This window comes from Miniopterus schreibersii (genome assembly GCF_964146895.1).
Source record: "Miniopterus schreibersii genome assembly, chromosome: 2".
In the NCBI taxonomy this organism is placed as follows: Eukaryota; Metazoa; Chordata; class Mammalia; order Chiroptera; family Miniopteridae; genus Miniopterus; species Miniopterus schreibersii.
In genome coordinates, this window is record NC_138102.1 from 34,512,952 (window position 1) to 34,529,169 (window position 16,218).

The 16,218-nt window shown below is 41.3% G+C and overlaps 1 pseudogene across 1 annotated transcript; it reads right to left on the reverse strand.

The window, feature by feature from the left end:
- Positions 1-14,967: 14,967 nt before the first annotated feature.
- LOC308552857 (large ribosomal subunit protein uL6 pseudogene) lies at positions 14,968-15,573 on the reverse strand (annotated as a pseudogene). Its single transcript has one exon. The product of its transcript is annotated as a large ribosomal subunit protein uL6 pseudogene (transcript).
- Between the last annotated feature and the right edge of the window lie 645 nt (positions 15,574-16,218).

The window sequence follows — 16,218 nt, forward strand, 5'->3', positions numbered from 1 at the left end:
CCTTTGTGTCTCTATGAAGAACAGGACTCCATTCTCATTTTTCATATTCACCAGTCATTAGGACATTCTTAAGCATGAGGCAAGCTAGGACTTCTGAAGTAAGAGTTATAATGGAGAGGAAACCAGGACCGTACTGTTTGGAGGTGAACAAACTGCCCTGACAAGAAGACTAACTCTTGTCCAATGCTCAAAGTCAGAGGATGAAGGAGAAAGTCCAATCTCAAGTTAGAACAGAAAGGCATCAATAAGTGAAATCCCAAAAAAGCCATTATGTGTAGTTAGCATCACAAGGCCAGTAGTACATGACGATTTAAATTAGATGGCAACACTGGGATTCAGGACTGTAGCCAGAAACTAGGAGGCATGAGAGTCAGGAGTCAGCCCTCCCAGGGACGTCAACAAGAAACCAGAGAACTAGCAGAGAAAGTGAAGGATGATAGTGTTGAATGGATCTGGCCAGCAAGAAGCTCTCAGGGGTGTCTGGTTCCAACCAGCGATGCTTCTGCTCACTTCTGCTGGTCAGAACTGGCTTAGGAAGTAGGTAGGGCTAATGTCACAGATGAAGAACAGCTGAAAATTCAACTAGAAGAGTGAGGACGACTAGCAATTCGACTTTTGTTAAGTGGATGCTCAATTCTTTTATTGTTTACCATCTTGGAGAAAGGATTTGAAACAGTGCATCAAGAAAACATTTTAGAGGGCAATGGAAGTGGATTTAACTTCCTTCCTCCCAAGAACAGGAATAAAGACTCCTCCAACCCCAGCCCAGGCCCCAGCAGCTTACAGACTGGGAAAACATCACATCAATTCCAAAGTAAGCAATAGCTCTTTGAATTATTTTTAATCCACAGGAATGCCCATAACAGTGAAAGTCTCTGTTGACTCCCTCAATCTTTCCCATCTCCACCTTCCACCTTCACAAATAAATTTAGAAATATTAATGAAAGTAATTTTTCTTATTTTGATGTGATAGAAGTTTTAAGTCTGGAAATAAAGATACAAATATTATAAGACCATCTAGAAGATGTCCCCTGAATGCTCTGTAAATAATAACTACTAATAACTGCATCACACTTGTGCTTTTTTGTGTTCTTTCACATAAAATATTTAATTACTACATTTTAAGAAAACCCTTTCATTTACCCATCACATCTATGGGGTATATTTCATTATTGTTCCCTGTTTACAGATCAGGAAATCCATTTCAAAGGTCACACAACCAGAAAGATCAAGCCTGGGTCTAAATCCCATTCTCTGCCCCTAGAGCATATGTCTTGCTCCTCTCTACTACACCATGCTACCTCCATTCTTCAAGAATATCTCTTGCAAAGAAATAGAGGCCAAGCTCTGTGACCCCTGTGAGCCTACACTCCAAGGTGGACTTTTTTGAGGTCCATTGAGAAAAAACTGACAAAGCTCTATGGCATGGTTAAAACACAAATATGATGTGTTTACACCACAGGGATTTCTATGGAGTCTCAGAAAGAAAGAAGCATTTTCAATTTCAATTGTAGCACATTCATTCTGGAATCATGCTCTTCTGGTCTGGGATGTCATCCCTTTTTAATATCCACATAAATCAGAATGTCACAAGCCACAAAAGCTGTGAAATTCTGAGCCTGCCATGGAAATACGACCCCTGATGCATGTCAAAAGAAATTGGCCAAATCCAGCAGAACTTATTCCAAAGGAAGCTTTGCATATTTCAGCCCATTGTTTTCACCTCCATAACTGCATTGAACACAACATTATGGGTTAAATGGTTACTTTTTTTGTATTCATTAAAGAAACACCATTTAGCTATCTGTGCATAATTTGAGTAAAAGAAATTACTCTATTCAAGACTCTCTATCCAAAAGTCTGTTTCCATTATATGAGATAAACTGTAAAATTTATCATTTTGCCATGACTACACCATAAAAAATTTATTATTTTCTCCACGGTTTCCATCTTTTCTTCCAACTTTATAAATAAGATGGACTTTTCCTAGAAATATCAGTGGAGTTAGATCAGTAGCACAGTTTATAATTTCATACCTTTGACTAAGGAGAAAGGTTAAAATGGGCACGTGAGGGCATTTCCCCTCTTATTAAGGTTTATTGATTCAGGGTGAGGGAAAGAGAACTTTGATTTACAAGATATACATCCAGAGTCAACCTCAGAGATCTCTAGGAAATTCTAGAAGCTACAGGCCAATTAAAATCAAATGATTCAGAGAAGCAGCCTTTATGTCAACAGAGAGCAGTTTCTCCTCAATGCTATATTCTAAATTACAACTGTCTCATTTAGTTTTGATGGTTTCCTCACATGATGCTTTTGCCTTATCAGGGTCACTTCTGGTATAAGACAGGACCCTTAGCCTGAAAAGCAGTCCCACAGCTTTCAGTGATTGATCATCAAAAGGTATTATTGACTTTGAGAAAGGAATCAGGTCTCTTTGTAAATATTGTGATAAATGCTGAAGGTAAATAATCATTTTCCCCATATCTTTTATTTACAAAATATTTAAAACCAGTTTGCTTGGCTGGTGCAGCTCAGGTGGTCGAGTGTTGTCCCATGCACCAAGATGTTGCCAGTTCAATTCCTGGTCAGAGCACATGCTGTGTTGTGGGCTCGATCTCCAGTAGGGGGCGTTCAGGAGGCAGCTGATCAATGACTCTCATCATTGATGTTTCTCTCTCTCTCCTTCTCCCTTCCTCTCTCTGAAATCAATAAAAACATATTTTAAAAATAAAATAAAATAATTTAAAACATTTTTAAAAGGATATGGCAGAAGTTACGGAATATTATTTTGTGAGATCAAGTTACAAAAACACTGCTTCCATCTTGGACACCCTCTCTTACTCTCCCATTTGCTCATTCTGATGAAGGCAACTGCTCTCCGGAGAGGCTCCTATGGCAAGAAACTGAGGAAAATCTTTGGCCAGCAAGAAACAGGCCACCAGTTCAACAAGCCAATGAGAAACTGAGAAATCCTGCCAACGATCCCATGTGTGAGCTTGGAAGCAGATTTCTCTTCAGTCAAGCCTTCACATGAGACTGCAGGCCCAACTGATACCTAGCTTGCAGCTTTTAGAGAGACCTAGATGCAGAGATACCCAGCTAAGCTGCACCAAGATTCCTGATGCACAGAAATTATGAAACAGTAAATGTTTGTTGTTTTACAACACTCAGTTTCAAGATAGCTTTTTACATGGCAACAGACAATTAATACACTCGATCCTTGTCTTGTCCTATACCAAAGACACAGGCTTCTCACTATTCTATCCCTGACCTTATTCTAGTTCTCAAACTAGGAAACAGGCAACCCCAGTACTACTCTGTCCTTCAAAAAGAGTGGAGAGGAGCAAAGGAAAATTCCACTGCACAGCAGACTAGGGACCATAGCCCTTCCCTGTTTCCTGCAGACCCAAGGTTCTGGTGCCAGTTCCTGGGCTCAGTCCAGCTTCCAGGGCAGGTGGAACCATATAGCAAGTGCCTAGAGCATCTCACTGGGTCCTTCTTTCCCCTAATTTACTTTCATAAAGAACTGGATCTTAAACCCTACTTCTCTGTTCTTTTAAGCATTTCTAAGGCAGATGGGTGGCTAATTATCTTGCCTGATCAGTCCACAGAGTTTCAGCTTCAATTCCCATCAGCTTTTGACACTTTTCCCTGAAGGTTAATAAGTAGTCAAGATGCTTGTACATTTCTACTTCACTGTGGAAAATACAAAATGAAGTATGTTAGAAAGATACCATTGTTCCAAAGGTGTTAATGTTCTTTTAAAAAGAAATAAATAAATAAACCCAAGGGCATACAGAACAACAAGAAAACTGAACTGCAAAGCAACAGCACCTCAGGGAGAATGCAAGCCAGAAAGGTGTAGATGTTTGCACTGTGAGAAGCTGTAGTGTTGGCAGGTTTCATACTAAAGACTAGACTGGCTTTGACGAGGAACATTACATCTTGTCTTTTTACGAGAACAATTCTCCATCCATGTAAAAGTGTTCCTGCCTCCATTAACACGTCATTCTGAAAAGCCAATGACCGAGGAAAAGGCTGAAATCTCATCTCACCCTGAACTCAGCTGACTTGGAGATCAGAAAATAGAGATTTCTCTTTATGAGAGCATAAAGAATGTAGCTTTTATACCCTTAGGTAAGAGCAGAATTTCACAGAGGCAGAATAAGATTTTTCTTTTGAGAAATGAGTGTCCTTTACCTAATGATCATAAACAATTCTAAATACTCTATCAGGTTCCATATCCCATGTAAAGCTCAGACAAGAGCGATTTCGAGCCATCAATAAGAGCAAGAAGATTTACACTCTAAAAATAGGATCAAACAGAATTTGCCTCCCTTTGCACTGTATCCCCATGGGACAACTAAGGCAGTTGTGTCCTCAACAGAGAACTGTGATTATTATGTAACTTTTATCAGACACAATGTGCTTGTGTTATGAGAACTCAAGAGGTGATTGAGTCAGTTGCATATAGTCAGCTTGAGTCCTCTAGAACTCAAGTCCAGTGGACAGGGCAAAGCTGAGACAGCCACCATTGGGATGTATGTCCATTTCTAAAACAGATATAGATGGGCACCTCCAAGCCCCCAAATGGCTCCCAAGACATTGAGCATCTAAATTAGATCTGGGATGAATGTCTTAAGTGACACCTCCTTCCCTCCCTTTCCTTAAAATCATGTCCAATTCCCATTTCTACCTTTGGACCTGACTCTACAGTAATGGTGATTTCTTCACTATGTATAAGGTTGTTATTTTTGTTTTTGTTTTTTGGCCTTTTAAAAACCTTTTCAAAACATTCTTTGTTATCATAACCTCTTATTGAATGTGAGGTAGGTGGAGCAGAGAAATTAGAGAAAACTGATCTACAGAGAGGTTTTATAACTTGCTAAAGGTTACTTCACCAGGGCTTAGGCCTTCCAACAAGGCTCTCTGGTTGTCCCTCAAAATCACACAGTACGTGGCCATGGTGGAAACACATGACACTGCTATATTCACATTGCCAGCCCATATCATGCTCATGGGCCCTCCTACCCCTAAAGAAAGCATTCATTATCCTCATTACCTTCTCACCTTGTTCCCCAGAGAGCCTGGAATAAGTTTCTCTCACAACCTCTTAATGACACAGTAAGATTTGAGAAGGACATTGTTGAGTTTGCAGCCAAAGGAAAGTGTTATTTATAACAATCTGCACAAACCAACTTTGATGTTAACTGAAATTACTTCCTTCTGGCACAAAATAAGTACCAGGCTAATTGTTAACAGTACCCTTTAAAATGGCTCATTAGGTATATATAGATGGCTAATTGCCTGCTCCAAGTTTACCCATCTCTCTACCTTAAACATAATCAGTTCTTTAGCCTCTCTCAAAAAGGTTGCATTTCATACAACTTCAGCGGGTTCTGTTTCCAATCTAGTTTACACCAATATTATACATTCTTGGCAAAGGATGACTATGCAGAAAAGAGAAAGTGTTGCAGTATTTCCTTCAGTGTATGGTCTCTATATGTTTAGTTTATAATTATCATTTGAACCTCCCGCTAGAGTTCCTATCATTCAGCTTTTTGCACGGCTTCCTTTCACTGTCGCATTATCCACCACTGTTCTTACCAAGTCTTATCTTTCCCATAATAACAAACTGATGTTGACATCCTGGTAGGCAGGGCTCATTTCTTGTTCTGGAGCTTCACATCAAAGTTCCTCAGTGAGGTTTATGCACCATAGCACAGGTTAAAATTCGCAACAAAAATGCTCCCTGACATTTCCTATATACTTTGAGTGAATTCTAATTGCACATTGCCTTGCATTTTATCTTTTTACCCTTATATGACTGGATATCCAGAGAAACTATAAACCAAGACATACCTTATCTTCAACTTATATTACAGCCCTGTTAGCTGTCACCAAGTCAGTGCCCTAAGAACTGGGTTAAATCACTGTCTTTCTTACCAGTTCCCAGTACAGAGAAAATGAACCTACATGAATTTTTTCAAAGGTTTGAATAAAATCTCTCAGTACACACATGTCCATTTTCTTACTTTGCTTTTCCCTAGATGCTAGAGTAAACAGTAAATTTAAATTTAAATTTTCTCTCACATTTAACTCTTACTAATAAGAAATATCATCAAAATTCTTATCTTTGAAATTAGGAGTTCATATATGTGTTTAAAACTTTACTTGAGACTTCAAACATAGCCAAATATTTGAAATTCCCATTGTGGCATAGATTGATGTTGGAGATCTTTAAAATGTCAAGACAAGGCATTAAATGGAGGTAACATAAAATTTGTAGGGTACTACATATGGAATGACATCAATTGTTCTGTAACAGACACATACAAACACACATGTGTGTACTTATAGATGCATGGAAAATGACTTTTACTTTTCACTTTTCATTGTTTCTGAAATATTACCCTGACCATGAACTATATTTCACAGAAAAATAATACTAATTAAGAAATCACCAATCTCTTCATATAATTTTCAAGATCTCAGTTTTATCTGTGTGCCCAAGGTTAGGTATCTCTGCCTTTTTTTTTTTTGTAATCCTCACCCGAGAATATGTTCTCCATTGTTTTCCAGTTGAAGGGAGAGAGAGACACACGCATCAATTGATTGCCTCCTTCATGCACCCCAACCAGGGCTAGAGATCAAGCCTGCAACAGAGATATGTGCCCTTGGCCGGAATCGAACCCGGAACCCCTCAGTCTCAGCCAACACTCTAACCACTGAACCAAACCAGCTAGGGCATGACTGCTTTTTTTATGCCATATGGATTGTACTCCATTGAACGCTGGTCTAGACCAGAGTAAACAAAAATTTTTCTATAAAGAGCTAGATTGTAGATATTTTAGACTCTAGGATTCATCTCTTTTGCAACTACACAATTCTGCTGATGAAGTTTAAAATCAGCTAAAAACAACATGTAAACACATGGGCATAGTTATGTTCCAATAAAACTTTCTTTACAGCCCTGGCCGGTGTGGTTCAGTTGGTTGAGCATTGTCCCATGCACCAAGAGGACACTGGTTCAGATTCCTGGTCAGGGCACACACCCAAGTTACAGAGCTCAATCCCTGGTAGGGGGCGTGCAAGAGTCAGCTGATCATCCCTCTTCCTTCCTCTCTCTCTAAAAGTCAACTAAAAATCCTTTTTTAAAAACCCAAAAACTTTCTTTACAAAAACAGGCAGCTGACTGGATTTGGCCCATGGACCAGAATTTGTCAACCCCTGGTCTAGAACATACTGTGGCCACTAGCCACATGTGGCTATTTAAATTTACATTAATTAAAATGAAATAAAATTTAAAAATCAGTTTCTCAGTTGCACATTTCAAGGGCTCAGTGACCACCAGCAGACAGTGGCTGCCACACTGGACAACACAGATATAGAACATTTCCATTGTCACAGAACACTTAAACTCTTCTCTCAAGATGTTCAAACTACACTAGAATTCTTTGGATAAGAGTGGGGGGGGAAAGCACTTTATTCCCTAAGCTACTAAATCCTAGTCATTTTTGACACTTACTCAATGTGAATGATTATAATAGCATCAAGTAGTGTGAAAGCTTCATATTCTGCATAAAATTGCCAGGGTGTGATTTTAAGCAACATTTTAATTTTCACCAGAGATGAGGTGTTAAAAAGCATGTTGAATTTTTATTTAGAAGATTTAAGAATGGAAAAGCATAACTACACAATAAGGATTATGGAGTTGGCTTCCACTGATCTTTAAAAAAAAAAAATCTTAGAAAACTGAAGTCTAAAATAAAATAATTTAAAATACACCCAAAATGATGAATGGGGAGGGGACAGGTATACAGAAAGAAATCTGACATAATCATGTCTAGGAAATGTATCATTCAAAACTGCCATCTGACGCCAGAAGTGTTTGAAAGGGGATTTGTCCAAGTATTACTTCACATTACTTCTACCCCAAAAACATGTGCTTGTTTCTTTAAGAACCAGAGATAGATGCAAGACAGGACAGGAATATCTCCTTTTTTAAAATCATAAGCTATAAGAGTCCCCAAATGATGACAAGATAGCTTACAAAACTACACAGTACTTGAAGACTAAGAGGAAGGACTTTAAGAGAAAAATAGCACCGTAGCATTTCCCACCTCTTCATCAGATCTGCATAAGCTTCCTTTTTCCCCCTGTGCATTTCTGGTGGTTTAGGTAGACACTCTACTTATTGCCTGTAATTCACATGCCAAGAAAAACACAAGAGCAGAACAAATGGCCTGAGAGAAGCAGCTCACTTTCATCTGCTCACCTAGTGGTCAAATGAAGTTTGTCTCCTCAGCAGCCCATCTGAAAGCGAGTACATAAGCAGCTGACCGCAGCACCAGCAATGAGGTTTGTCTTCCCAAAAAAATAATGATAGCAACTTCAGAAGGGAGCCTCAAGGGTCTGAGAGCAAGTCAGCTTGTCCCTGACGTTGAAGCCCACCCCACAACAAGAGATCAGAGAGAAACATGTTCAATTAAACCTGGCACAGGTGGGGCCAACAACCTCAATCCAGACTGCGTAATTCTATAACTGAAGATCAGAAATGCCCAAAATAAACAGAACAACATTAATCAAGTCTTTAAAATATCAGTGTACAAATCGGTCCCTCTCATTTCAAAGAAACTATGACAACTTCCAAGGGCATCATCATTTTGTGCAGATAACACTCTGTACTCTGTTTGGCCAGCTCATGTTTCAAAAAGCTGATGTGGCTTCACTGGGAATCCCAGGCTCACATACAACAAGCTGGGAAGCCACGACAGCAGTCTGAACGTGACCGCGATCGCATTCTCTGTGTGACAGTCATCATTCCCAAGCCCCCTTTATTCTCTCAGTTTCCCTTTATAAAATGGTCAACATGTGAGCCTTCCCATGGAATTTGATGCGGTTTCTGAAGACATACTTTGAAGATCAAGGCAGTGAATTTCATATGACCAAATAAAAGGAGTTGTGTTTCTCTAAAGCAGGGCTTCTCAAAATTTTTTCCAGCTGAACTTGATTTTTTTTTAAATTTATCTTTATTGTTGAAAGTATTACAGGTGTCCCATTTTTCCCCCAATTGACCCCCTCCACCTCACTCCCACTCCCTCCCCAGGCCTTCACCACATTATTGTCTGTGTCCATGGGTTATGCATATATGCATACAACTTCTTTGGTTAATCTCTTCCCAACCTCTACCCCCCTTCCCTCAGAAATATGATTGTCTGTAACATGCATCAATGTCTCTGGATCTATTTCATTTGTCAGGTTGTTTTGTTCATTAGCTTCTTCTTAAAGAAGACCCTTCAACATTTCATGTAGTACTGGTCTGGTGGTGATGAACTCCTTTAGCTTTTCCTTGTCTGAGAAGCTCTTTATCTGACCTTCAATTCTAAATGATAGCTTTGCTGGGTAGAGTTATCTTGGCTGTAAGTTCTTACTTTTCATCACTTTGAATATTTCTTCCCACTCCCTTCTGGCCTTCAAGGTTTCTGTTGAGAAAACAGCTGACAGTTGTATGGGTGCCCCCTTGTAGGTAACTGACTGCTTTTCTCTTGCTGCTTTTAAGATTCTCTCTTTGTCTTTAACCTTTGGCATTTTAATTATGATGTATCATTCTGTGGGCCTCTTTGGGTTCCTCTTGTTTGAGATTCTCTGTGCTTCCTGGACTTGTAAGTCTATTTCCTTCCTCAGGGGAAGTTTTCTGTAATTGTTTTTTCAAATAGGTTTTCAATTTCTTGCTCTCTTTCTTCTCCTTCTGTAACCCCAATAATACAAATGTTGGGCCTCTTGAAGTTATACCAGAGGCTCCTTATACTATCTTCATATTTCTGGATTCTTTTTGTTTTTGCTCTTGATTGGGTGTTCTTTGTTTCCTCATGTTCCAAATTGCTGATTTGATTCTCAGCATCCTCTACTGTGCTGTTGATTCCCTGTAAATTATTCTTCATTTCAGTTTGTTTAGACTTCATTTCTGATTGGTACTTTATTATATCATTGATGGTCTCACTTGTTTTTGTAATAGTCTTACTAATATTCTTGAGCATCTTTATAACCATAATTCTGAACTCTGTATTTAGTAGCTTGCTCGGTTCTATTTTATTTAGTTCTCTTTTCTGGAGATTTCTTTTGTTCTTTCCTTTGTGACATGTTTCTTTGCCTCCACATTTTGGCTGCTTCCAGGTATTTGTTTCTATGTATTAGGTAGAGCTGCTATGTCTCCTGGAATTTGTAGAGTGGCTTTGTGTAGTAGGTGTCCTGTAGGGCCCAGTGGCTCAGCCTTTCCAGTCACCTGAGCTGGGCCTTCTAGGTGCTCCCCTGTGTGGGCTGTGTGCTCTGACCTGTTGTACTTGAGCCTTGGTTGCTGTTGGTGTCACTGGGAGGAATTGACCCCCAGACCAATCAGCTGTGAGGACCAGCTGCAACTACAGCCAAAGAGCTGCAGTGCTGGAGACACCCCTATGGAGCAGGATTTACTTCAGCGGAGCTTTGGTGTTTACCAAGTGTGCCCCTTGAGTGTGTCACTCGTGGATGTGGTAGGGTTGTAATCCAGCATGGTCAAGTCTGACCACCAGATATACTGTCTCTGGGGCCTCCCGGGAGGTGCAAAGTTATCCTCTGCCAGTGCCTTGCCCAGGGCCACCCAGCATGAGCTACACAGCAAACCATAGTTGGCTGCTACTTGTGCTGGGTTTGGCATTGTCCAGGAGAGGCCAAGCTATGAGCCAATGCAGCTGCCGCTAGTGCCAGGCCTAGGGCTACTTATCAAGCTGTATGGGGCACCCTGCTGCTTGTTTGAGAGATTTTAGGAAAGTCCTAAGCATGAGGCTTGACAGGCCACTTGCATAGAAAAGCCACTGGAAATGTCTTGGATGAGCTTACAGGTGGGGAGGGGCAGGGCCTCCGGGAATCACCAGGGCGGGGCCAAAGGTGTGGATCAGGTGCTAGCGACTCAAATATGGCACCTGCCTGCCGGCTGTGTGTGGGGAGGACTTGCCAAAGAAGCGATGGCCTGTGCCAGCTCTTCTGTCTGGGAGGAAGCTGCCCCTCCAGCTCTTGCCACAATTTTAGGCAGGTTAGTCCCTCCCTGAATGTCCCAGGTCCTTTCAGGCTGCTGCCCGGCGCTCGGTCTCAGAGGGCGTGCGTCTGAGTGAGTCCGTGCGCGGGCCCTTTAAGAGGAGCTGCTGGGGCTCCCACAGCCTCAGAGATCCTCAGTGACAGTTCCCGCTGGTTTCACAGCCCAGAGTTGTTGGGACGTCTCTTCCTGGCCCTGGAGCCCTGGGCTGGGGGCCTGCTGTGGGGCTGGGACCCTTCCCTCCACTGGGAAACCCCCACAGCCAAGATTCCCTCCCGGGTTTCAACCACAGCATCAGGTGTGGGCCCGCGGCTGCATCTCTGTGATTCAGCCCCAATCCGCCCACGTCTCCACCCCTCCTACGGGTCTTGGTGCTTCTTCAGTTCCCTGGTTGTAGGGCTTCTGTGCAGCCAGGTGTCAGGAGGTTCTGAGTGATGGTGGTTCTGTATTTTAGTTGAAATTTTGATGTGGTTGCGGGATGCGGCGGGTACAGTGGTTACCTACGACACCATCTTGTTTCTCCGGCTTCTCAAATTTTAATGGGATACATATCACCTGGAGATCCTGTTCAAATTCCGATTCAGGAGGCCTCAGTGATGCCTGAGATGCAGAATTTCTAACTATTTCCCAGATGATGATAATGATACAAACCACACTAAGTAGCAAGCTAAGTTGTACATTAATTTCCATGATCCAAGAGTGGTTTTTAGGCTTGAGATTGATAGAGGGTATCATTTTTAAATGCAGAAGTGGAAAAAGTTAGTGAGATTGGATCTAGGAGATTATCTAGAATAAACCCTTCATTTTTTTTCTTTTTCTTTTTTTAATATATCTTTATTGATTTCATAGATAGGAAGGGAAAGGGTGAGAGAGAAATAGAAACATCAATGATGAGAGGGTTGTCATTGATCAGCTGCCCGCAGCCCTGGTATGTGCCCTGACCAGGAATCGAACCTCAGTCTCCTGGATCCTAGGTTGATGCTCAACCACTGAGCCATGCCCAGCTGGGCCCTTCATTTTTAAAGAATGTTTAAGGGACACACCCACAGTCACACCACGGAGTAGTGACAGATGCTGGGCTTGGCTTCCTTTAAACAGTCCTAATAGCACAGATCCCAAGTGCTGCACAGCAGAACAAGCGTGTGCACTGTGACAGAGGGGGAGCAGAGGGAGCCAAGAAGGGAGAGGAGAGAAGGAAGAATTTTATTCCTGACACAGCTGCATAACTGAGTTAGAAAAGGAGCATGGCCCATGACTTTATGAACCACTGAAAAAAGTTGTTGGGTAGCTAGGTTCCAGTAAAATTAATCAGTCCACAGAGATGTTATCACTTCTATCCACTTTTCCTTGTAAACAATACTATCACATCTGTAAAACCAGGTAAGGTGTTGCGCTTACTGACTACTGAATGTCTTATTTCTCTCCACTACAGAGGAAAGAAACAGACTTTCCATAGCCACTACTGCTCTTCTATGCAATATCAGGATCCAGATGTGTTGAAACATTAGGAAATGGGCTGGGGTTCTCCATTGACTATGTTTAGACAGTGCATATACAGCACATGATTATGTTTATCATCCCCACATAGGTCTCCTTGTGTTTTGAATCCTTATGATCCTCTAGATATATATTTGGAGCATATTTTTTACCTGGTGCCCAAGAAAACCTATAATGGGGTATTCAAATACTGTGTCCTCACTTTTTGTCTACTTGATATACCAGTTCCTGAGAAAGGGATGTTAAAAATCTCTCACTATGAATGTAGATTTTCAGTGTAGTCTTTTGCTTTATATTTCAAAGCTATGATGAAAACTGTAAATTGCTTTATGATTCTTCTATCTTTTTGGTAGGTGTTTTATTGATGTAATGCATTTTTCTTTTTCCTTTTCAATGCTTTTACCCTTGAGTTATATTTTGTCATTTTAACATCGTTACTCTTGTTTCCATTTTATTAACATTTGTTTGGCATATAATTTTCCTTCCTTTTATTTTCAGATGTTCTGCATCATTTGGTTTTATTCTTGCCTCTTGTAAACAGCTTGTAACTGGATTTTTAAATTCAATTCTGAGAGTCTGTGTCATTCACATAGATTGTGATTCCTGACATGTTTTGCCTTTCTGCTATCCTGTTTTTGGTTTTCTGTTTAATGTGTATCTTTTTTGCTTTTTCTCCCTGATGTCTTGTTGGTAAAATTTTCTTCATTTTTCTCCTCTAATTACTTGGAAATTACATATATTGCCGCTCTTCTTTAAATAGCTACCTTTACACTTTTAACATGCATCTTTAAGCATATTTTCTAAGCCAAAAATTAACTTATTTGCTTACTCAAGAAACAGTCAGTGTCTGCCCACCCTTTATGAGTCACTGTCCAGGGGTTCTGCAAAATAAGAAATGGACAATAATGTCATGGAATTTGTATTCTGGTGGGAGTAGAATGGCAATAAGAGCAATAAAGACTGGGGTTTTTACAGGACAGCAAAGAGGCCAGTGTGGCTGGAGTGGTGCAGAGAGAAGGAGGACAGTGGGGCATGAAGTCAGTGAGGTTATGGGGGTCAAGTCACAAAGGGCTGCATGGGTCAGAGTAAGGACCTTGGCTTTTGCACTGAGTGAGTTGGGAGCCATTGGAGGGTTTTGATCAGAGGGGAGAAGCACTCTGGCTTGGGTTTAAGCAGGGTCATTCTGGCTCTGAGGGGTTCTTTTCAAATGAAGAAAAGCGTAGACAGAAGCAGGAGGCTATTGCAAAAATCAGATGAAATATAATGGTGGCTTGGATGAGCGTAGTTACGGGGGTAGGTGAATAATGGTGAAATTCTGGATATATTAGGGGGACAGAGCCAAAAATAAAGTTTGCTGGAAAACTAGATTGTAGTACGAGCAAAAGAGAAGGTGACAGAGATTCTCTCTGTGACCTGACTCTAGTCGGACTCCTCTAAGCCTTCAAGGCTCCAACCTTGGGCTCTGTCCTGGTCCATTTGGTCCAGTTTCAGCAAGACACCTACTGAGCCAGGTTAGCAAAAAAATATGATCAAATTCCTTATCTCTGTCCTTGATGTCTATTAAGGACTGAATGTTTGTGTCCCTCCCAGTATTCATCTGCTGACACCTAATCCCCAATGTGATGGCAATAGGAGACAGGGGCCTTTGGGGATACAATGAAGATGTGAAGGTGGAACCCTCCTGAATGGATTCATGACTTTATAAGCATCATGAGAGAGTTGGCTTCCTCTCTCTGTTGCCTCTTTCCACCATGTGAGGATACAAGAAGTTGGCAACTGCAACCCCAAAGAGGGTTCTCAGCAAAAACCAACCATGGTGCCACCCTGATCTCAGACTTCAGCCCCCAGATCTGTAAGAAATAAATTTCAGTTGTTTACAGGCCACCCAGTCTGTGGTGTGTTGCTGTAGTAGTCTAAACTAAGACCGTATCTTATCACCCTGGCCCAGCTTGAGCAAGAACCCTGTTGAAGTTAGTCTAGCACGAATCCCCTAACCTGGATGTTTCTTCTAAGAATTTTCCATCCACTGGCCTCCCACCCTGCTGTTTGTCTCTAAATTCCCACTTTTCCTTGTTGTCTTCAGAATTGAGCCCAACCTCTCTCCCCTATGGCAACCCCACCGTAGCAGTCCCCCTGAACGAAGTCTGCTTTACCACCTTTAACAAATGTCTGAATTTTTTTCTTTTCTCTTTGTTTTTTGTTGTTGTTCTTACTCTTTAATCTCTTCCCGTCCCCTCCACACCCCTACCCTCTGAGATCTCTCATTCTGTTATGTACATACATGTCTCTGGACCTATTTCGTTTTTTAATACGTGGTTTTTATGGCCTAAGGTATCACAAATAAGCCTGAGGAACCAACCGTCTGGCATCTCAGTTTCTATGGCTGAACAACTTAGATCTTACTCATCAGCCTCCTGAAATGTTCCTTTTCCAGATGCATAGATACCACCCCCAAATTTTCTAATATCCTTGTTTTTAGCTATTGTGCTTGCTGAAAAAAAAGCAGCGAAATTTTATACAAGTTACATTGTCATTTCCTTCAAGAATTAACTCATCTTTCTGGGCTTGAGATACTGAACAAGCAATGCCTGACCTCATCTGAACTCTGCTCTTTTGCTTTCCACCCAAGAAATATTTTATTTCAACAAGAGAACCATTCTCCTGAATAACAACGTTGACGGGGAAGTGAGCACGTGCAGACCTCATCTTGTAGCAGGGGCCCAGTGTAACACTTTTGATCACGTTCTGTACACGACTGCACATAGTGCAAAAGGTAGCCAGTTCCTTTCTGTTTCCTCACCATTTGTCAGTCGGAGCTGCTTGTTTTTCTCACCAAGGAGACTGAGTTCCACATTGATGTGACTGAAGCCCCTCCCCAGGGTGCCTCTGGGGCCCTTCACCATAACTGTGCGTCCCTTCAGAGTGGTGTACACATTTTCTGGGATGTCGACAGTCTGATTGCTGAGAATGGTCTTCATCCTCACAACAGATGTGGCAAAGAGAGAATGTCTCAATAATTTTTTTTCTTTAACAAGAGAAACACTAGGATGTTTCATTCAAACGACTGAATGACTGGATTTGCCATTAACGGCAGGAAGAACTGGTTATTACAGAGCAGTTTGGGAAATAACAAGTTAAGTCCGGAACATGTTAAATTTGAGATACCTGTTCCACACCTATGTGAGAGGGAAAGTGTGCAGTCATAGAGAAGGGTCTGCAAGTTAACAGAGGCAATAGTGCTAGAGTTCTTGGTGTATGGATAGTATTTAATGACACAAACTTGGATGCACTCATCAAGGCAAGCAGTAGAGAGAGAAAATGGAAGGAGCAGCTTTTCTATTGGAGCTGAATGAGTTGGAAGAGCCCAAACATGTCCACTCACATGAGGCCCTCTCCTGCCAGACCAGCAGCAGGGGCTGCACCACAGTTGCCATGGGCCTTGGGTCTGAACAACCCTGGGGGGAGGAGAATTAGTAGATAAGTATGGATTTCTGTTCAAAAGAGCTTTGGAACACCTCCACTTGGCTATAGCATTAAGCTGGAATGAGATAAAAATATCATTTCTTGAAATAAAGAGAATGCAGATTTTTCCATATAAAGCTATTGCCTTGGCAAGAGATAGATTATTTTCCACAGAAAGGAAGCAGAGT